The sequence below is a fragment of the Acanthochromis polyacanthus genome, chromosome 8 (assembly GCF_021347895.1).
Source record: "Acanthochromis polyacanthus isolate Apoly-LR-REF ecotype Palm Island chromosome 8, KAUST_Apoly_ChrSc, whole genome shotgun sequence".
NCBI classification, from domain to species: Eukaryota; Metazoa; Chordata; class Actinopteri; family Pomacentridae; genus Acanthochromis; species Acanthochromis polyacanthus.
The window spans coordinates 36,108,309-36,131,651 of NC_067120.1; the positions used below are offsets into that span (position 1 = coordinate 36,108,309).

Sequence of the window (23,343 nt, forward strand, 5' to 3'; positions counted from 1 at the left end):
TTCTTTAGACTGTAATTGACATGCTAGCATTCAGATCAGGCTTTTCACTCATCATGCTGAGCTTTGTAGTGCTAGTTTAAATGTTCAAACACATTAGTTCAGTTGCCTCGTGTAGTGCCGCTGACCGGGTACAGCAGCCAACGTCATTCTTTCTGTAATGAAAATAATCCTTGCTCATTTCACTGTGCACATGTGGAGACAGCATGTCAGTAAAGTTTGTCTCATTGGAATGAAAAAAGCAAGAATAAAATTTTATCTGTGTATTCAAGAAGAACCGCTAAGCTGGACTAAATTATGTTTTTCTCAGACAGACGTCTCCTGTATATTGGTCATGAAAAATGAGAATCATCCAAGTTTTCACATTAAGTAGGACAAAAAGTTTTAGCACGATGCGTTTGAGTTAATTTACTTTATGTCACATTGCAACTCCTGTGATGTCGTCTTATCACCAGGTTCATTTTTTTAAGAGATGAGATTTTGGGGCAAAACTGCTGTTAGTCTGCAGAAGGAAAATATGCATTTCTGAATTTCCTCCACTTATTGCTGACATGCACTTCTAGTCCTGGCTTGCTAAAGACGTGAGGTTTGCATTGAAGGGTTAAATGAGATGCAGAAAAGCTGGCAGCAGAATGGAGGTCATATTTTAATCAGCATCTTTTTCATTGATTAGCGTTTTCCTGAGTTACTTAGCCCGCAGAACGAGCCGACGCTATAGTTTGGCAGACCCTTCCAATCCAATCCAATCTCATCTGCTACCTTGTGCCAGATCAGGAAGATCAATCTCTGAAATTCCAGCCTCCTGGATCCACGTCGAAAAGTAGCTTGCAGAGTCATCGATCCTGAGTCTTGTTAAAATTGGGAAGCGTTTTTTTCTTTAGCCTTTTATACTAATTAACAAGCAACACTCTGAACGTTTGAGTTCAACGAGGACAAAGCTTCACACGATTATTATGTAAGCACCCGCTCACGAGCATTGGAGATGAATGTGATTGTTTTGTGTAATTGTTTTCCATTAACTGTATCAGAACATTCTATTATTCAACCGACTGCATTTCAGTGAGTATCTGTTAATGTTATAGATTTAGCTGTAAAGACCACAGCACATTTAGGGTTCAAACCAAATGAAAAAGGACAGTGAAACAACTTGGAGAAGGTGGTTTGTTGTGTTTGCAACAAACATGAGGCATTCAGATGCACTAATATCACTAATCTGACTTTATAAGGTGCATAAAAGAAACTGAAAACGAGTAGTGAGCAATCAGAATGTCTTTATTATCATTGTATGAGAACAGTGAAATTGAAAGTGCAGTCCTTAAAGTGCATAGTAAAATACATAACAAAATCAAGCAAAAAAACAGTCATGCATAAAACCATCCAATAAAACCCATTTACATGAGAGTTATTTAATGTGTCCTGAGTTTAGTACATACATGGCATTTGCCTATAAACTATTTCTGAGCCTGTTTTTGTTGGAGTGAATTGTACGACAGTTATTGGCAACTTGGGCTGGACCCGAATATCCCAAATATCCGAATATTCATTCGCTACGGCGGTATTCGGATATTAATTTTGGTAGCCAAATACCCCCCCCCCCACCCCTGGTTGTACATTACCAGGCGGAATGAATACTTGGCGTTACTGTCTTCCCTCCGCCTTCGGCTCATATCGGCTCATCCCGTGTGATCACATAGACATACAGGTAAAAGCCAGAAAATTAGAATATTTTCATAAACTTGATTTATTTCCGTAATTGCGAACAAAAGGTATAACTTTTACATTATATGTAATCATTGCACGCAGACTGATGCACTTCAAATGTTTATTTATTTAATTTTGATGATCATAGGTGGCAACAAATGAAAATCCGACATTCCGTGGGTCAGAAAATTAGAATATTGTGAAATGGGTCAAGTTTGAAGACACCTGGTGCCACCCACTAACCAGCTGATTAACTCAAAACACCTGCAAAGGGCTTTAAATGGTCTCTCAGTCCAGTTCTGAAGCTTACACAAACATGGGGAAGACTTCAGATTTGACAGCTGTCCAAAAGGCAACCATTGACACATTGCACAAGGAGGGCAAGACTCAAAAGGTTATTGCTGAAAAGGTTGGCTGTTCTCAAAGCTCTGTGTCCAAACACATTAATGGAGAGGCAAAGGGTAGGAAAAACTGTGGTAGGAAAAAGTGTACAAGCGACAGGGATCACCGCGCCCTGGTGAAGATTGTGAAAAAAAACCCATTCAAAAATGTGGGGGAGATTCACAAGGACTGGACTGCTGCAGGAGTCAGTGCTTCAAAATCCACCACCAAGAGACGCATGAAAGACATGGGTTTCAACTGCCGCATACCTCGTGTCAAGCCTCTTTTGAACAAGAAACAGCGCGCAAAGCGTCTCACCTGGGCTAAGGAAAAAAAGAGCTGGACTGCAGCTGAGTGGTCCAAAGTTATGTTTTCTGATGAAAGCAAATTTTGCATTGCCTTTGGAAATCGAGGTCCCAGAGTCTGGAGGAGGACAGGAGAGGCACAGGATCCACGTTGCCTGAAGTCTAGTGTGAAGTTTCCACCATCAGTGATGGTTTGGGGTGCCATGTCATCTGCTGGTGTCGGTCCACTCTGTTTCCTGAGATCCAAGGTCAACGCAGCCGTCTACCAGCAAGTTTTAGAGCACTTCATGCTTCCTGCTGCTGACCTGCTTTATGGAGGTGGGGATTTTATGTTCCAACAGGACTTGGCGCCTGCACACAGTGCCAAATCTACCAGTGCCTGGTTTAAGGACCATGATATTTCTGTACTCAATTGGCCAGCCAACTCGCCCGACCTTAGCCCCATCGAAAATCTGTGGGGTATTGTTAAGAGGAAGATGCAGAATGCCAGACCCAAAAATGCAGAAGAGCTGAAGGCCACTATCAAAGCAACCTGGGCTCTCATAACACCTGAGCAGTGCCAGAAACTGATCGACTCCATGCCACGCCGCATTAATGCAGTCATTGAGGCAAAAGGAGCTCCAACCAAGTATTGAGTACTGTACATGCTCATATTTTTCACGTTCATACTTTTCAGTTGGCCAACATTTCTACAAATCCTGTTTTTGTATTGGCCTCAGGTAATATTCTAATTTTCTGACCCACGGAATGTCGGATTTTCATTTGTTGCCACCTATGATCATCAAAATTAAATAAATAAACATTTGAAGTGCATCAGTCTGCGTGCAATGATTACATATAATGTAAAAGTTATACCTTTTGTTCGCAATTACGGAAATAAATCAAGTTTATGAAAATATTCTAATTTTCTGGCTTTTACCTGTATACACATACGTCTATGTGATCAAGACCAGCAGCAGGAAGCAGAAGTCCAGCAGCTGGAAGCTGGTCAGGAAGCTATTGATGAGGAGGGGGAGGAGGAAGTTCAATGGCAAGAGGAAGGCATGGAGGATGATGTTGATGAGGGGTTTCTGGATGATTTCAACCCAGAAATGACTGAGGAAGATGTTGTTGCTGGGCTCAAGAGACTGGCACAATTTGAAGATGTTGATGTAGATGGACATCTAGTTCAACTAAGTTGTGACTGTAAAGATGAATAGAGACTGATTTTTTTTTTTTGTAATGAGAGACTGATTATTTCGATTCTAATGGTAAGCAGATTGTAAGAGAAGAGCTCATTAAAAGAAATTGACTTCCTGAGAAGTTATATTTATTTTTTAATTTTATGTAAACAACGCAAAGTACCGGCCACCAGTTTTTTGTACGGGCTACCAGAAATTTAGATTTGGCAGGAGTTGGTGGCCCGTATTTTCCTGTAAGGGCCACCAGAGATTTTGACGAGGCTTACACACTGCTATCTACTTTTTTTTTTTTTTTTTTAACATCGCTTTGGATAAAAGCGTCTGCTAAAATGAAACTATAGAATTGAAAAGTGTAGAATAAAATAATCAGTAGGTTAAGACATAAAAATAAGTGTAATTTGAAGCCGTGCTGCAGAAAATGCAGAACACTAAACATACTGTGGTTAATCATACTGTTTTGTCTTGTTTTAAGACATAAATATCAAGCATTTTATGGTACTGACAGCAGCTTTAACTGGTCTGAGGTTAAGTTGAGACACAAGAGGTTTCAATCCCAAATCAGACGTGCTAGTGTCTCTGCAGACCTGTGACTTGTAGATCAGTCTGCATGGTATCGCAGTCAGGAGGTTTCTGATTGTGTCTCCTGCTCCTCCGGCCCGGTCGACTGTCTGATTATGTGCATGTAATCCTCTGCCATCAGCTTTACAGTGCACTGCCAAAGTGTGCCACTGGGATTAAGGATGTTTGCCTGTCGCCTGGATGTGTGTTTGTTCGTTCGTGGGCATCGCTGCTTTCTCCTCCTGATGCACCGATCAACCCAAACCCATCTATCAGACCCACTGGTGTCGCTCTGATGGAAGGGAAGGGGATTAAGGCCAGAGGGGGGTGGTCTGTCAGCAAACATGGATGACGGGCTTTAGTCCTTCTACTCGCCCATACAGGAAAACGTAGATGAGGTTCAGTGGTGTCCAGTGCACATATACTACAGTGTTGTATGTAATTTATTTAGTATAGCAATAGAAATCCTTCCACATCAGACTCACCAGAAACGACACTGTAACTGTTCTCTGCAAAGTTTGTAGTGCAAATTCTAACCAAATTTCAAGCGAAAATGCAAATTAATGCAGTGTGAGATGTGCTTTTTCACCAGCCGGCGTCATTAAACCAGAACAGAAGACGAGGAACAGCAGAACAAAGCAGCCTTGTTAGTCAAACTGTAGAAAAGAAAGTAGAAAAGATGATAGACGACATTTCTGTTAGCTTCATGTATTGTGTGAGGACGATTACCCTTCTTCATCACTCCACACACATCTGAAGGGTTTTTTGCTAACTTTTAACTGATTTATTTCAGAATTTTAAGCAGTTCTGCTCAGAAAATTGAATTGACACCTTTTCTTCAGCAGCATTTAGAGCTCAGTCCTTCTTGGAGTGTTAACCCTTAAAAAGCCGGGACCGAGTATACTCTGTTTACACTTACTCGTACACACAGCCGAAACCAAACATCCTCGGCTCGCTAATATGCACACACCCGTATGTTTAAGTCGACCAATGGTAAGATATAAACATTGGCCCCAAATTTGCGTCTTTCAAGCTATAAAGCCGTATAACGAAGCCGCAATTACGAAGCTTTTATCAGGCCGTGTACCGTAATAACACGGCCGAAATTCAATATGGCGGACGTCTACGACAATGCGACCTTGCAAGACTTGATCGATATTTTTATGGATTAGGTGGTTTTAGTATATGTACTTCTCCAGAAACATGGCCTTATAAGGGTTAATCCAAAGTTTGTACAATTATATCAAAGTGTTTTTGCACTCAGCTATATCTACATTATATTATAACAGTCTGTTTTATAGTCATAAAATGGTATTGAGTTTCATCACAATTTATTGTGTTGCAGATTTATTTTCAAATGGATGAAACTTTGCTCCTCAATCTACACTCAGTAACCCGGAATGACAAAGTGAAACCAGGTTTGAAGACATCATTGTACTTTTAGTGAAAAGTAAAAATGAATCATAATTTTATAAAAAACATTATTAGCCTTCATTTAGTTTTTTGTTGAAATTCCTCCCTGTTTTGTGGCCTTGAAGTCTGAAGTTTGTTTGTGTCACAGAGACATTTATGCTGAAGCTGCTCCTCTGTAGGGCTGCAATCAATAATTAGATCATGATTATTTATCACTAGTATTCATTGGCTTTAGGGAAAAGCATTCGTATTATACTTTCTCATTTAGAAACAAATAAACGGAGCGCTGCTTTTACTTTGTTGTTTTACTCCGTCTCTGCTAATGGACAAACCTTTGCATCAGAATCAGCATTACATCAAGCAGCCTGGTGGCAAAATATAGAATAAATTTGACCAAAAAAACAAATCAACAGAGCTGCTTTTACTTTCATCTTGTGCTTTATAGTGGCTCACTGTAGATTGTCGCTGTTTTAGATATCTGAGTTGATTCTGGAAGGGATTCTGTGAGTTGCAGAAGTTCTTCTTCTTAGCCTTCATGCGCTCATCATGCAGCAGATTGTGCTATTTTTCAGCTCATTGGGCAAGTCTTTTGTGTTGCACAAGTCTCTGCTTTCTATCATAACTTGCCCTAAATCTGAAATACATCCACACAAAGGTGATGAATCATTTTTAGGGACCAGCTCTTCACCTTCTGCTGCAGACATTTGATCTTGCCCCGTCCGCTCTCTCCAAAACAGTGAAGCCGAAACATCTGGATCGCTCCCTGGTGGCTGGTTGCTATTTAGTCATTATCACAGCAGATCATTACCATTTGATTTATGGAAGCCTAAATTTTAATCAAGATGAGTATGTGATTGATCGTGCAGCCGTTCTCCAAGGTCGTTTTAGCTGTTTTCTTTGAACCATGTGGTGCTCAGAAAAGTCAACGTTCATCCCCGTCTCTGACCCTCTGTGTGTTTTGCTGTCGATCCATCTAATCCTGTAAATAAGCCATGATTGGTTTGTTCTTATGCAGAGAGCAAAGAACAGTTAAAGACCTAAAGGCCTGTAGGAACCATTTTTTTTTCTTTTCCTGAGATTTTTTTTTTTTTTTTTAGAATTTCAGAAAAGAGCAGTAAGACAGCACTGCCAGAAAACACTCGATTTCCAGCTCACGGCTGTGTGGGCAGATCTGTGAAAAGGGTTTGTTGTGAACTCGACTTTAAAAGAACACTTTGCAATACAAGTGTAAATGCAAAGCCGTCGGTATTTCTAAATAAAGAGTCCTCCTAAATGTTTCAGAATTTTTTAACCCACTTATGCACACAACTTTTCGATTGTAATACTGTAGTTTTTATTAAGTCTTTATTTTAACCAATAAGGATGAAAAGTTTATTCAGATTTGTTATACCACAGTAGAAGAAAGTGACTAAATGAGTCATGTATTCTTGCTGTATTTATTTTATGGTGTTAATACACGGCTAATAGGACTATATTTTTGTCTCGTCGCACTACAGTATCTTTTTCCTTAGCACTCAGAATCTCTTCAGTGCTATTTGCCAAACTAAACATGCAGTGGTACCCTCCTGTTGTCTTCATTTACGGGCACCAAAAAATATTGTTTCTTTGTCTGAAAAAAATTCAGAAAAAAATCCCCAAATTTCTGAAAATTTGCAAAACCTTCAGGAAGAAAATTCCAACAATTCCTTTAAAGTTCCCCTTAATTTTTTTTTTTTAAATCCTTCAAATTTGGCAAGAATATTCTTGTAAATACTTTCAAAAAATAAGTAAAAATCTTGCAAAAAAATCCTAAAAATATCTAAAGTGATTACAAATATATCAGTAAAACTTCTAATATTTTCTTTAAGAACATTCACATAAAAAAATCAACCAAAATCCAGCAAAATTTACTGGATTTTAGTTTATTTTTTGTGTGAATGTTCTTTACAAACATTTTCAGCATTTCTTTTTTCCACCAAAAAATGTTCAAAAAATTTCCTGAAAATGTGAACATCAGACGTTTCACTGTGAAAATATTTTTTTTCCCCACATTTTCAAACTTTAAAACGGGACAATTTTGACCCCCAGGACGTCCATCACATGTCTGTTTCATGCATCACACACCTCTCCTTTATCTGCTTCTTAATTTACACATTAATTGTAAAAATAAAACAGGTCAAAATTGTACATAAAGTCTTTATTTTAACAAATAGCAATTCATTGTGCTGCAACATTTTACCGTAAAATTACACTGTTTTCACTGCATTTAAATCAGCCAAAAATGTAATTCTTTGACAGATATTTCTGTTATTTGAATGAAAAGAGATTCAGCATATTAAGGGCTGAAAAATGGTGAATGATTTCTTACACCGTTTCCCGTTTTTGCCAGATTTGGTGTAATGTGTTAGCCTAGCCGCGCTAGACAACCCACGGCAACGAATTTAATTCTTTGCCAGGGTGGGTCTAGTTACCCTCCATAAGGCTCGAGGCTGGATTCTCCTAAAACTGGCCGGACAAATCACCATGAAGTGTAGAGTCAGAAGGCGGGCGTTACTAAGTGACGACAGAGGCGTGACGATTCTGACAGAAACAACCGGCGCACAATAAACAGTTATCTTTCGACTCGGCTTTGGCCACAGCCCTTAAAGATTTGAAGCTAAAATTCAACTTGAAAGATAAACAAAGGACGGCACTGAAGTGTTTCATTGAGAAGAAAGACGTATTTGGACTTATGCCGACGGGATATGGCAAATCCTTAATATACCAGTTGGCTCCGCTGGTTGGGAAGCTAATGGGACTTAGCCACAATCCGCCGGTGCTCTCGAAACTACGTCAGCCTATTCGTTGCGATTGGTTGTATACCTACCCAATTGCTGCAGAGGGATTTGATAGACAACCTTTTAGCCCGCCTCCCTCCCTGTCGAGCTTCCCTAGACCCTTGTGCCGTCAGAAACATGGGTGTAGCATGGCTAGGCTAGTAATGTGTGTTAAAAACAGAGAAATATGGATAATTAATATGTGGACTTTAAATAAACAAACAAATGGCTTTAACTATGAATAATGTGTGAATCAAAAATCAGTATGTTTTTATAAATAGTAAATTTTTCTTTCACAATGTGCGGCTGTAGAATTCTACATTTTCACAGTTTTTTAAATCAGCTAAAAATGTCAGAATTTTGACAGATATTTGCAGTTATTTTCACCATTTGTACAGTTTTTGGTCCTATAATGTTTCACCATGTGTTCAGCCTTTGCTACAAGACTTTCACTGTATTTTTACAGATTTTTATGACCGTGTTCCTTCTAACGTTGCCTGTTAAAGGTAATTTCCCAACATTTTATAACTGAAGAGGTGATGAACAACACCTGATATCACAGTCAGTTTGTGCAGCGTCTCTATAAAATTCTGGCACCTTGATCTTATCTGTCGCTGACAAACGAAGAGCCTCATAATTAACGTGATACAGTTATTACCTCTCTGTCTGTCTGAGGGCAAAGTAAACACCAGGAACATCAGGCCATGTGTGTGCTTTCCCTCCCAGCTTGAACCTGCTAATGAGCACACAATAGCCGCTCCATATGTTCAGCCTTTAGGGCTGCGGACGCACACACACAAAGACTTCTAAGACATTTAAACAGAATACAGACCGACAATGAACAACAGCTTTTACAATTTCACATCCTTCAGTGTGATCCCTTTTATGCTTTCAGTTCAAATTCAAGTATAAAACAGCATAAAATCCACATAATAGAAATATAGCAGATGAGAGGTTAGGAAGCGATTCACCTGTTTCAGTTTAAGGAATAAGAGCTCACAAACACCACAAAAGATAAAGGAAACCAATAAATATGATTTAAGAAAATAAATGGGAACATAAACAGAAACAACAGAGCAGTCACTAATCTGTGGGGCATTTAAAATGCAAAGAAATCTAAGAGAGGACGTGACAGAACGCACATTAAAAATTAATCAGACATCATGAACTGCATTTGTGTGACAGTTTGGTTTTAAATTTTCAGTGAGTATTGTTCCATATCTACAACACAATATCTGAGGGAACACAGGCCATGTTTTGTGCCATTAAAAAAATGCATTTACATTTATAAAGTGAGAAATTATTTTCATCTTAGCAGCCTGTTATTGAGTCAGTATTTTTTTTAGTATTTAAATTTCAGTTTCGGCAGTGGAACGAGTTCTGTTTGCTTGTTTAGTCCAGTATGGGTGGGGAAATGTGTAGTTGTCTAGAAACTACAGTCTTGCCTTCCTCACCACGACAAGCCAAGGCTCTACACTAACTTTCTAACTGGCAGCACTGGTGCTATCGACTTTCTCATGTGCTTTCAGCCCGCACACCCTTATTGTGGTACAGCATAGCCATAACTGTTAATGGACATTGCATGCTGATGAATAGTTGTCTTTGTGTTATATTGATGTAAAGGTTGGAAGTGGTTTGAGACTTGATAGTTTATTTTAATGTAGGGCTGGGCGAAATGGCCAAAAAATAAAATATCAATTTTTTTTTTTTTAATTAATCTTGGACGATTACGATTTTAATCGATTTTTGTTGTTTCTTTGTGGTCTGTTTGCTATGGCTAGTGCTAGTCATGCCGCCCTCCTGTAGCTGCGAGCACTATTCCCATTCTTTAGGATGCCTCTGCTGCAGGTGCTGAAAGAGGTTAGTTGTGCTGCTACTCTTCGTTTTCACAGTACTTTTGCAAACCTTGCACATGACTGTAGTTTGCTCTGTCAGTCTTGCCAAAGCTGAACCACTTCCATATAATCGATGTAACATGAGGCCCTTTTGTCGCGACCAACTCTTGGTCTGCTGTTCTGTCCGCCATGACAGGGATGTGAGTGTTTTGGCGGAAGGAGATGAGAGGTGGAAGCAAACACCAGTGCACAAATCGTGAAAGGCAGAAGAAGAATCTGTATTGTTATATATTTAAGCTCGCCTCGATTTTTATGATTTTGCAAATTTTCAAATCGTCAGGTTTTAAAAAGGCGAATTAATCGAATTCATTCGATTTATCACCCAACCCTTTTTTAATGTAAAAAAAACAACAAAAAAAACCACTTCTTTTGTCACTTTTCTGCTGATATCAGTCCTGTAAAGCGGTCAGACGACACTCTTCACTTGTTCAACGTCTGCTTGTTGATCAGAATCAGCTTTAATGGCCAAGTACGTACACAACATACCAGGAATTTGGTTCCGGCTGTTGTTGTCAACAAAAATAGTAGTAATAAAATTGATTATAATACAATATATGCAGAAAGGAATATAGAAACACAGTATTGCAAATGATAATTGCATGATACAGTGCAAAAAGCAGAGAATGCTGTTCATAGTGTAATAAAATACTGTACATGTCCATTGGGAAACTGACTGTTGTACAGGTGTCTAAGAATGAAATAGATGCAACTATTTACAGATGTTCTCTCAACTCCTCACTAGTAGATTTTGTTTTGCTAGCCAGACGACTAAAAAGGAGGACAGATTTGTAGAAAAATAACAGAGGCTGAGCTCATCATAGTTTGACTGTTATTTATAAGTCATATCTTACAGAAATCAAGTGTTTTCTGTCTTGAAAATGAGCCCAAAAGTTACACTCATGGTCATAATTGATCAGATTGCCTGAAATGAACTTCCACATTTTTAAACATGCGGTTGTTTAGCCAGTACTTAAAAAAGCCAAATCTAGATCCTTCACAACTTCTTAATTACAGGCCTATTTCCAAACTTCCATTCCTGTCTTAGTTAATGGAAAAAGCGGTAGCTGAGAATCTCATTGCATTTTTAGAAAAATTTAATGTTCTTGACAAATTTCAATCGGGGTTTCGCAGAAATCATTCCACTGAAACGGCCTTGATCAGAGTCTCCAGTGACATTTTGATGGCAGCTGACTCTGGTGAATACACAGTTTTAGTTTTATTGCACCTGTCATCTGCTTTTGATACTGTTGATCATAACATAATGATTAATAGACTTGAACAGGTAGGGTTATCTGGTTCTGTCATAAAATGGTTTTCATCTTACCTTTCTTACAGAAGTTTTAGTGTCCTTGCTAATCAGATTCTCTGAAACGGTACGCTTGACTTGTGGGGTTCCTCAGGGGTCGGTTTTAGGACCAATTTTGTTTTTACTGTACGTTCTCCCTCTCGAGAAATTAATTAGTCAGTTTAAGGACATTTCTTATCATCTGTATGCAGATGACAGCCAGTTATATTGCTCCTTTAAGGATACCGAGTTGCACAAACTGTCTTCCTTAACCAGCTGCTTGTCCAGCATAAATCAGTGGTTAGCTGGAAATTTTTTTAAATTAAACCTAGATAAGACAGAGACTCTAATTGTTGCTCCAGAAAATATGATCCCCTTGATTAAGCATCACTTAGGCACCTTAGGCTCGTCCATCCAGTCAAGTCTTAGAAACCTTGGTGTTGTCTTTGACTCTGCTCTGTCCCTGGAGCTGCATACAAAAAACTTAATTTGAAACTGCTTCTTTCAGCTAAGGAATATTTCTAAGCTGAGAGCTCTGGTATCTAAAGCAGAGCTTGAAATGATTATTCATGCACTCATTTCTTCACGCTTAGACTATTGTAACAGCCTTTTTACTTGTTTGAGCAAGAAAGACCTCCACCGTCTACAGGCTGTTCAAAACTCTGCCGCAAGACTCTTAACCCGCACCAGGAAAAGAGACCACATCACCCCCGTTTTAAAAGAACTGCATTGGCTCCCAGTTTATTTTAGAATTCATTTTAAAATGTTCACTTTTTTGAGCTTTAAACGGTCAAGCTCCAGTTTATATTTCCGATATTTTAAAACGCTACTATCCTAAACGTTCTTTGAGATCCTCAGGCCAAGGTTTGCCGGTCATTCCCCAGACCCATTTTAAGAGTAGAGGGGATCGAGCCTTTCAAGTAGTGGCTCCGAGGCTTTGGAATGCTTTGCCACTGTCTCTGCGCACTTTAGTCTCTGTGGAGTCCTTTAAAAGGCAGCAAAAGACCTGGCTTTTCAGTCGGGCTTTTATTTAGGTGGTGTTGTTGTGACAACTTGTTTGCTGTTATTGTGTTTGTGCACATGGTTGTGTCACTCCCTGTTGTTCACTGCTGATTTAAATTTTTTCCTGCTGATTTTATTGTGAAGCACTTTGTGAATTTCCTTTCTGTGAAAGGTGCTATATAAATAAACTTTGCTTTCCTGCTTGCACTTGAATTTAAAGTTAAAGTCTATGTGGTTAAAAACTTTAGAGTGGTAGGCTTAACGATTGATGTTTTTTTTCAATCGCCGATGAAGAGAAAAGCTCCGCATTAACAGCCTTTCAGGATTAAACCATTTTGTTTTGTGGCAGATGGAAACACCAATTTTGAACTCACCAATGTATGCTCTAACAGAGGGGTGCCAAACATAGGGCCCATGTGCCAAAACCGGCCCACCAGAGGGTCCAGTATGGCTCGTGGGTCGACTTTGCAAAGTGCTAAAACTTAGTGAAAATGAACGGTGGCACTTTATTGATGTAAACTGAGGCAGAGTATTTTTGAAATTGCACTTATTTATTTATTTATTAAGAATTTTTTAGGTTGTTTGCAGTGTTTTGTAAGAAAAATAATTCATTAAATGTGAATATTTTTTTACAGACAGCAGTTAATAAGCAGCTCAGGAACTAACATGGCAGATCATCTAAAAACAGCAGCTAACTTGTCTGTGATATTTCTAGTTTTTGTTGTTGATATAGTTCTGTTTTCATAAATCATATGAATATGTGGCAAGTGCATGCTGGTCTGCTCTGAGTGTGTTATTATAAATTCTGTATGGAATGATTTAATATGCTGCAAATACCAGCTTTTTGTGTTGATTTTTAATTCATTTCGGCTAATAAGGCTAGCAGATAGAATGCACTAAGTGCACCGTGGTCCATTTAATTCATCTACAAATAATGGGTGTTTTTTTCCTTTTCCCACTGATTAATCGATTGGTTGAAGAGTAGGTATAATTTCAGTGAACCAAGATCGGCGTTGGTTCAGTGCAGTCCTGGAAAATGTCCCCTTTACACCAAAATCTGCTCAAAATTAGCTGAATTTAGGAGGAGGAGCTGTTGACGAGGAGAAAACAGCCTCTGGGAGTGGATGAGCCCGCCGTATCCTCTCGTCTCTTTCATTTTCTCCCCTCCTCATTATTAAATCATGATGCTTAAATGCATAAAGATAACATTTCTGTAGCAGCCGAGTAGTGCAAGAAAGAAAACAGAAGGAAGTCGGAGAGAAATGGAAAGGATAAAGATGGGGAAAAAGATAAAAAGAAGCACAGAAAATCAGGCAGAAGGCTGCGGGACAAAGCTAAAAAGTGCATGTATGAGGAGGGTAAACATGATTCAGTTTCTGTAAAGCTGCAGGACTTTTGCATCATCGTAGAGAAAACATCTCATCAAGCATCTCTGCTCTCACACTAAGTCAACACATCTGTCACTCCACCTCCTCACCCATCCATCCATCCCTCCATCCCCCTCCCACCGGCCTCCCATATGCCTCTTTCAATCCCCCTCCACGCCCATCCCCACCCCCATCCCCGACCCCTTACCCTCCCCTCCGGTCGGCCAAATGGCGCATCCCTGCGTGCAGGGTAGCACAGAGGTGGGCTGTACCATTGTGGATGTGGGGGGTGGATGGCAGCAGGGAGGAGTGCTGCAGAGAAAGAGGGAGGGGGAGAGAAAGGCTGTCACTATCCTTCCCTGCTCTAATCCCCCAGTCCTGCCTCTGTGTGCTGATGCTCTTTACATTTACAGTGCACAAACTCCAGACTACATTTTTAGGCAGAGAGTGAATTTTAAAATAGATTTGTTGTGAAGTCGGGAGCTTCGGTTTGACTCGTTCAGGTAAGAGAAGTGATTTTAAAATGTAGTTGGGAGGTGTTTGTGTTGTATTTGACTTGCAAAAGCCGCAGCGTGTTGAATGGAATGAGCAGTTTTTAAAATAAATGTATGTTTAATTGAAGTTTAGCACGATAATGACACATTTATTTTGATTTGTGTCAGATTTTAGAGCACAACTAAATATTTATGGAGTTCTTTTGTCTGATTCATGGTGCTATATTTATAATTGTCAGATATACTCCATCAATACCACATTCAGTGTAATGATAAATTCTGTTTTTAAGTTCCACACAGTAGAATAATGCCATTTAGAGCATGACCGGGTCAAAACTTTTGCCCCAACAGCAGATCACCAGCTGTTTACACGCAGATTAACGCAAAGAAAAAACGCCTGAGTTGACAAACGGCGTGAAAACAGCGAGTTTAGAGTCACTACCAAGGTGCAAAGTAAAAGAGGACAGGAATCTATTTATAATGGACAGGAAGCTCCTGTTCAGCTGGGATTGCTTTCCAACAGCATTATGTAATCAATGCATACACACACGAATGCAAACACTCATCTCACGTTACACTCTTTTCATGCTATATGTATACTCTAATAGCAAGTGCACCGATGGAATAAGGACTTTTGTTTCTGTTGACTCATCGGCTGTGTGAAGCTGTTTATGCTTCGTGGTTTCCACAGATGGGACTTGAGAACCAGTGGAGGTTTCTATCCTGAACGCAAAGTCACACCGCCACGTCTGACTCTGTTCAACTAGCTTCTGGAAATCAATGTAGTCTCTTGTTTGATTTTTTTTCTATCATGAAATATGTTCCTGAGGTTTAAATTCCACATAGACAGCTCTCCATCCACCACAGCAGCTGAAACACTGAAGTCGGACACTAAGCTGAGCTGATGAATGTGATTTGGGTTTGATGGCTGATCGGACCAAGTTGGAATTGCGTCATTTGATCTGTTCCAGTCTGGATCAGGTGGTTTGTTCCAGTCTGGTTCAGTTGGTTTGTTCCAGTTTGGGCCAGTGAGCTTGTTCCTGTGTGGATCAGATGGTCTTTTCCAGTCTGGTCAGTTGGGTTGTTCCAGCCTGGATCAGGTGGTCTGTTCCATAGACTGTATATATAGTGGACGTAGCATCTGGCTCCAGAATTGAAGCCAACCCAGAAGTGTCAAAAACTTGCAATATCACGCCGTCCGCTAGGGTTGGCTCCAAAAAGCTTTTTCTCCATAGACCCCAATTCATTTTTGGAGAAAATAAAATTTGATAGACTGATTTTCTACAGCTCAGGATTTTTTTCCCGTTAGTTTTCATGGTCAAAATGAGAGATCAGGTGGCTGATCTTACAATAAATCAATACTGAATTTTAAATAAATCGTTAAAGTTGGCGGAGCCAGGGGACGTGGCTATACTTGATAGACAGCAACAGAAGCCTCTGCGGTAAAATGTGGGCGGGATAAGAGAGTCCTCAGCCAATCCTGCCCCTAGTTGCTCTCCGGTCCAGTCTGTTTGATGACGCTTTTTACGTCACTGGCTCCAAAAAATCCAAAAGGGCGACCAGGAAGTAGCAAAATCCGGGCTTCATTTTCTCGACGTTGAAACCAACGGGTGACGTCACGGTTAGTTTACGCCTGGTCTGTTCCAGTCTAGGTCAGTTGTTTTGTCCCCATTTGCTCTATTCTAGTTTGGGTTAGTGGGTTTGTTGCAGTAGAGGCTAGGTGGTCTCTTCCAGTCTGGGGTGGTTGGCTTATTCCAGGCTGACTAAGTAAGTTTGCTCCAGTTTGGTTTATTCCTGGCCGGTTGTTCTAGGTTGGTCTGTTCTAGTCTCGGTCAGTTGGTTAGTCCCATTTTGGCTTGTTGCAGTCTGGATCAATTTTTCTGTCCCAATTTGGGCAAGTTGGACTGTTCCACTTTGATCTGATTTAGTCTGGCCCATTCCAGTCCAGGTTGGGTGGTTTGTTCCAGTCTGGATTAGTTGGTCTGTTCTAGTTTGTTCTCTTGGTTTGTTCCATTTGAGTTTCTTCTAGTCTGAGTCAGTTGGTCTTTCTCAGTCTTGGACATAGCAATTGTTTTATTCCACTTTGGTTTTGCCCAGTCTGGGTTACTTCATTTGTTCTGGTTAGGTCTGTTCTAGTCTAGATTAGTTGGTTAGTTCTAGTCTAGATCAGTAGGTCTGTTCCAGTCTGATCTGTTCCATTGTAGGTCTAGCCTAGCCGCGCTAGACCCAGGTCTGAAGACGCAAGGGTCTAGGAACTCTCGACAGGGAGGGAGGCGGGCTAAAAGGTTGTCTTTCAAATCACTCTGCAGCAATTGGGTAGGTATACAACCAATCAGTGCAACGAAAAGGCTGACGTAGTTCCTAGAGCGCCGGAAATCAGAGGATGCGGGAGTTCGGTGAAGCCTTATTTATACAGTCAATGGGTGAAGCTCAAGTATTTTACAGACATGTTAACAGAAAGATTATTCAGAGTCGGTGCTTATGGAGCTCAACGAAAGATAACTGTTTATTGTGCCCAGCCATCTTCTTGTCTATCCTTGTTTCTATGGTTGTTTCCGGTTGTTTCTGTCAGAATCGTCGCGCCTCTGTCGTCACTTAGTTACGCCCGCCTTCTGACTCTACACTTCATGGTGATTCGTCGGCCAGTTTTACGAGCATCCAACCTCGAGGCTTACTGAGGGTAACTAGACCGACCCTGGCAGAGAATTAAATTCGTTGCCGTGGGTAGTCTAGCTCATGGTCCAGGTCTTTCTGTAGCTCTACAGTCCAACAGTCCTCCATCCGGGATCTTAGATAGTTTCCTCCTTTATTGGCCTCTTTTGGGCAAATCTTCCTGCATGTAAACTGGTTGACCTCCATTTTTGTTTTGCTACAGGAACACATGAAAATTAGCACAACCCACTGCAAAATTTATGCTTTCCAACTACCAGTCAAGTGTTTGTTTATCCAGTTAATGACGGACACCGCCCATGGTTATGATGGGAGAAACTGAAACCTGAGGTGGAACAATAATCTCGTTACCAACTAGGTCTTTCCCTTTTAGGAACACAGGCTTGTGGATAATCTGTGTGTGAGACTGTAGTGTACAACAGAAGTACTGTTAGCAGCCACTTAACCAAATATTACACCATGTTTGCTGCCCTAGAAGAAAAGAGTTAAAGGCCAAGTTCATGCAACATTATAACAGTGATTCTCTGCTTGTCCGTCATTACTGCTTAGTTGGTCTGGACAGCAAAGGTTATCAGCTACTGGGCTCAGTTAGAGGGAAGACAGTAGTGTAAAACCAGAGGTCTCCATACAAACAAAAAAGAAAAAACAAACATTGGAATTGTCTTAGTGAACAGCTAACCCTGTTTCGACTGACAGAGCTGTGATTTGGTCAATAGCCTCACAAGAGATGTCAACAAATATTCCAAATTTGATCATATAACAGAATTGGAAACAAAGCAGACATCGAAATGTGAAAAGTAGTATTTGTGGGATTAAAAATGCTGCCATCTGCCTTGTGAATTATCACATAAGACCTAAACTATTGCATTGAATACGGGAGTCACAACTTCACTTTCACGGATTGAAAATGAGATGTAGGTCAAGCCGAAACCTGCAAATAATTCAGGAACTACTGTAGGAAAATAACGGCAGAGAGACGGCTGCAGAGAGTGATTGGCACGACAAGCAATCTGAAGCGATTACTGTTTGGAAATATTTTGGATTTTATTCGGTAGACGGTAAAATTATAGAGCTTCGAAATTAAATTATATGCTAAGCTTTGTAAGCTACAGTTAGCACTGGTAAGCTGAAGGCACATCTAAAAACAAACAAACAAAAAACAAACCTCCATGAGCAGCAGTCGTGTTTCCTGTATTGTTTTCCATTGTTTTTTGCAAAAGCAGATCAAATGGTTCAAACCTAAATTTTTAGTTTTCTCTAATAAAAGTGTAGTCCTTTTTGGTCAGTTTTGACACGTTACTTAGAAAGTGCGTTCTCTGTAGATTTTCAGGGTCACATAACAACAGAACTTCTGGTTATTGTCGCCCAGTTTTTCTCTGTATTGTGTGGCAAGAATACTTCGCTCCTTCCTGACTGCCAAATACTGACATCTGTGCTGGAAACAGTCTTTGTGTTGGTTTGTAGGTTCCACATGACCCAAGTTTTAATGAGTTTAACAGTTAGACAGCGATGACTTGAAGAAAAAAACTGCATTTGTCACCACGTTGTTTTTGTCCTCATCCTGTGAACTCACAAAAGCTCGATTCCAAAGTAATTTTTCTGTGTATATCTGCTGTTTAACAACATCCACAAGACTAATCTGTCCTTCTGTAATCACAGACATATCTGAACTAATGGTGAACTCAAGCTGTTTCTTCTGTCATGGCAGATTTATTTTAAAACATCATTATTGGATCAATTTTTGAAAACATCCTCATTTAATATATATAAACTGAGCCATGTTTGAGATTCTACTGATTTTTTTTTTGACATTTATAGATGCATAAAGTGAAATGTGGAGCCAGATATACCAAAGCAAGCAAGAAATGTGCATTAAAATGTACAAACCGGTGATCAGAAGTAAAAATGGAACAGTGCGAAGACGGGCAGCGATACAAGGCATAGTATAATTTGTAGGAGATAAACATCTTTGGGTTTATTGTCCCTGTGAAGTGTCTTGCTTTTTGTGTCAGGCGCTGATGGTCTGTGTGAAGAAATCCTTCTCTTTGGGATTTGTGGCAGTGAAGAAGTTTGCCTGATCATACCAGTCGGTTCCTGTGGAGGTTTGGGTCCTTCACTGTCCTTCTGGCTCTGCTTTTGCATCTCCTGTTGTTTCGTCTCTGTGGGGAGGAGAGTGAAGTCACTGTAATGCCATCCTGTTCCTTCATCACACTGTAGAGAAATGCTGTTTCACTCTATTCTGCGTAACCTCTGTTTATTCAGGGAGAAATTTGCTGAGCATGTGCACCCATAGGGGACTTCATTAGGAGCACCTGTGCAATCTAGTTCACAGAAAACACCGCAAATAAAAACCCAAAGTCAACCAAAGTGCTTTTATCACAAATTTTATGTCCATTTTGAAGTATCACATTAGAAACGGTAAATGGAAACAGCAAAATCTGCTCTGTTGAGGTGGTTTTAGACTTACTATAACAGTCCCTCCAGGAATTCGCGATGTTGCGATCGCGCAAATCCACACGAAATCAACCAATCCCTGCAAATTTTTCACGTCCTTGCAATTTTGTCCAATCACGGCAACTTTCCCGCAATTTTGGCCCGCCTCCCATGAGTTCCACCAATCATAGCAGCTCCCAGCGCAAATGTAATGCACGTATGTCACAGAATTCACTTCCTTGTTTATGGTTTGAAGATCAGTGTTTCCCCTAGGATTGGTGCCTTGGGGGGGGGTTTGTTTTCGCGTCGGTCATTGTCGCCGTCGTACAAAAACTCGAAATAAGGAATTTGAGCCATAATATGTTTTAATTACCTACCTACATTTATGTAATGTATGTATTTTTATTAATTACTTGCTTATGCCTAGAGCTAACAACATGATATCAGGCCGATTTTGACTAGGTTTTTTGTCGGAGCTTGTCTCACCCGACACTAAACTAAAATTGGCCTGATATCGCATAGTGTGCTCGAAGCATTAATTACTTACCAATATCAGTTTTGTACAGCCAGGGGGAATATTTCCCCTCTGACAACCAAGCTGGGTCAAAGCCAGGCGTAAACTAACTGTGATGTCACCTGTTGGTTTCAACGCCGAGAAAATGAAGCCCGGATTTTGCTACTTCCTGGTCGCCCTTTTGGATTTTTTGGAGCCAGTGACGTAAAAAGCGTCATCAAACAAACTGGACCGGAGAGCAACTAGGGGCAGGATTGGCTGAGGACTCTCTTATCCCGCCCACGTTTTACCGCAGAGGCTTCTGTTGCTGTCTATCAAGTATAGCCACGCCCCCTGGCTCCGCCAACTTTAACAATTTATTTAAAATTCAGTATTGATTTATTTTAAGATCGGCCACCTGATCTCTCATTTTGACCATGAAAACTAACGGGGAAAAAATCCTGAGCTGTAGAACATCAGTCTATCAAATTTTATTTTTTCCAAAAATGAATTGGGGTCTATGGAGAAAAAGCTTTTTGGAGCCAACCCTAGCGGACGGCGTGATATTCCAAGTTTTTGACACTTCCGGGTTGGGGGTGGGGGGTGGGGTGCCCTGGATCTTGGGCTGTGGCGGGGGCGCTGGCCCATGCCGGGTGGCCATCTGGGGTGGCTGGTTCCCCTGGCAATGTTGACCCTCTGCCTGGGGGGGCGGGGGTTGCCTCTTTGGCGCCTGGGACCCGGCCCTGCTGGACGCTGGGGGTCCTGGCCGGGTTCTCCCTCTGCCCCCTTCCGGGCCGGTCCATGGTCGTCCTCGTGGTTTGGAGGCTCGGATCTCTGCTCTGGGATTGCTGCCGGCTCGCCTGGGTCTTGTGGGCTCTCGGGCCCGCTTCTGGCCTTCACGGAGGTCAGAGGTCATAGTTGCATGATCACAGTCACAATTGCACCGTACTCTGCATGTGAACATAGCAACCATGTTGTCTTGTGGGGTGTTAAGTTTGTCCTGGTGCCAGAATATCAGAAGACATGTTTCCTCAGTTTGTGTGTTTCACATAGATGATTTGAATAATTACTAGCTGTTTCGTAACAAAACCCGTAGGATGCGTTCCGGTGTGTCTTTGTTAAGGTGTACTAGCTTGTTATCTGTTGTGTCGGTTTCAATTGAAAGATAATTGTATTCTTGCACTTTTCCTTTTCTCTTCACTATCCCCTCTTGTCCCCTCTTTTTTTTCCTCCTTTTCTCGTTTCTTTCTTCCTGCCTTTCCCCTGTCAGGTCCGGCAAATTTATGTATATTTAACTAATCAACAAGTATTCAAACTAAATAAATTACTGAACATTATCAAGGGGATTCTTATACTTATGAACTCCCCTTGGAAAAGCAAACTTGTATGGCACAATGCAGCAGTACTAATGTCTCTCTTTTACCAACAAAAATTACTTCTGAAGACCGTGATAAACAATTAATTCACTGATGTTCTTCACCAAAGCGGAGCTAAACTGCTTCACACCTGTGCAATATTGTGATGGAATACAAAAAAAGAAAAAAAATTATCCATTGATACACACTTTAAAAAAAAAAAAAAAAGCGAAACATATTAGAACGGCTGAAATGAGTGGACAACAGACCAGACAAATCACCATGATGGAAACTGTTCCATCCAGATCCGTTAGAGCGCTGAAAGAATGAGGTAAATTAGATTAATTATTCCACCAGAGAACACGGCGGCGTTATGTGACGATCAGGGTGTGTGAATCCTTCCTCTGTTACCAACATCACTCAAAAACAAACTCAGGGATTTGAATTAAATTTTCAGTGTCGGTCAGAAATGACACAAGGACCAAATGATTAGATTTCGGCAGTGATACGGTTTAAAGTTTGGATCTACGGATTTGTTAAGGATTCATAGCGGCACAGTGTCTGATAGCGGCACGGTAACCACGGCAACAAGTGAACACTACCTCAGCGGCCCGCAGATGATCACATTATTGTGATCCTACAACAAACCTACCACTGTGGATGTATCGGAAATGACGCAAGGAACAATTGATTAAATTGTGGGGGTGTTTCTGAGTCCCATCAATTCCTGTCGCCCGCTACATGTTTAGGACACACGATTCGGTATGTACACATGCAGAACACACACCTGTCTTGGTGGAGGACTGCGCTCTCTTCTTGTTAATTGACGTGACAAGGCGTGAGTGTGTGTGTTTTTGTGAACATGTGTGTGCCAGGAAGTGAAATTAACTTTTTAAGCCACTGACAGATATGTCCAAATATGATTCATTCAACAGTAAATTATCAATTTGTGCCACAAATACCAACCATGTCATATTAAACCAGTATCTGGCTGCTGCTAATGTCCCACCATGGTGTGCCAGCTTTTGTGGAAATGGGTTGGAACGCAAAATAATTAATTTCGGAATAAATATTGTCAACTACAGTGTTGAAACATGTTCTACAGGCTGGAAAAAATGCAGCTTTTTAGCAGTTTTCACTGTGTCCCGCAATTTCATCACAACAAATAAGCTTAAAGCATCGCAACTTTTATCGCAATTTTTAAGAAAAGCTGCCGCGAATTCAGGCATTTTCGGCCGCAACAATCACGAAAAACGCCCGCGAAATCCTGGAGAGACTGTTATAAGGAAGAGTTCATGTGTTTCATGGGGGATGGAAACACACCTCTGAATAAGCGATGAAGTAGAGAGCATTTAAGTCATTTCACTAGTAGGCTATTACTACCACTTGCTACCAGCTTTGGACAGCATGAAACATGCACTCTAAAAAACTGTATAGCAATAATTATCTGGCAGCAAAGCTTCCAGAAAAAATGGTTAAAAGATGTTGGAATAATATAATTTTCAAAAACTGTGTAGGAATAAGGTTCAAACATCTGTAAAATGCGTAAATTCTGCAAAAATGCTCATCTATCTCTATCCGATTGGCTTACTTGTGATATGTAACAGCCAATCGGATACCACTGTATCCACTGTAAACCACAGATTAAAGAGCAAAGGGAGGGAAGTGCATTTATTTTATTTGATTGGTAATAGCTTAATAGAAATAAAGACAGAGATAATCAGAACAAGACGACATGGTCATCAATATCCCCCGCCACATGTGATGTCTATGAGTCTATATCCAAGATAGCGATCAAGGGCCATAACTCTGTTAAATATTATCGCACAGGTCTCATTTTCGAACTTGATCAAGGTGTCCATGGTGTGAAGCTACACACTAAATTTCGTAATCCTAGCTGTAATACTTTCCGAGACAAGCTGTCCCCTTCATCTCGGACGCATGGACGGACGGACGGACGGACGGAAGCACGGATGGATGGACGGACGGACGGAGGCCAAACCGATATCCCCCTTTTC

The 23,343-nt window shown here is 40.6% G+C and overlaps 1 protein-coding gene across 2 annotated transcripts in view; it reads left to right on the forward strand.

Moving 5' to 3' along the window:
* LOC110955854 (synaptic vesicle glycoprotein 2B-like) overlaps positions 1-23,343 on the forward strand; it is a 105,638-nt gene that overhangs the window by 33,837 nt on the left and 48,458 nt on the right. Inside the window, exon 1 of one of the 2 annotated variants that reach the window (XM_022200995.2) lies at positions 14,203-14,383. The exons of the other annotated variant lie outside the window; for it this stretch is intronic. The gene's annotated coding sequence lies outside the window, so the exon portion shown is untranslated. Of the gene's footprint in view, positions 1-14,202; positions 14,384-23,343 lie in introns of those variants that run through there. 2 annotated transcript variants of the gene reach the window in all.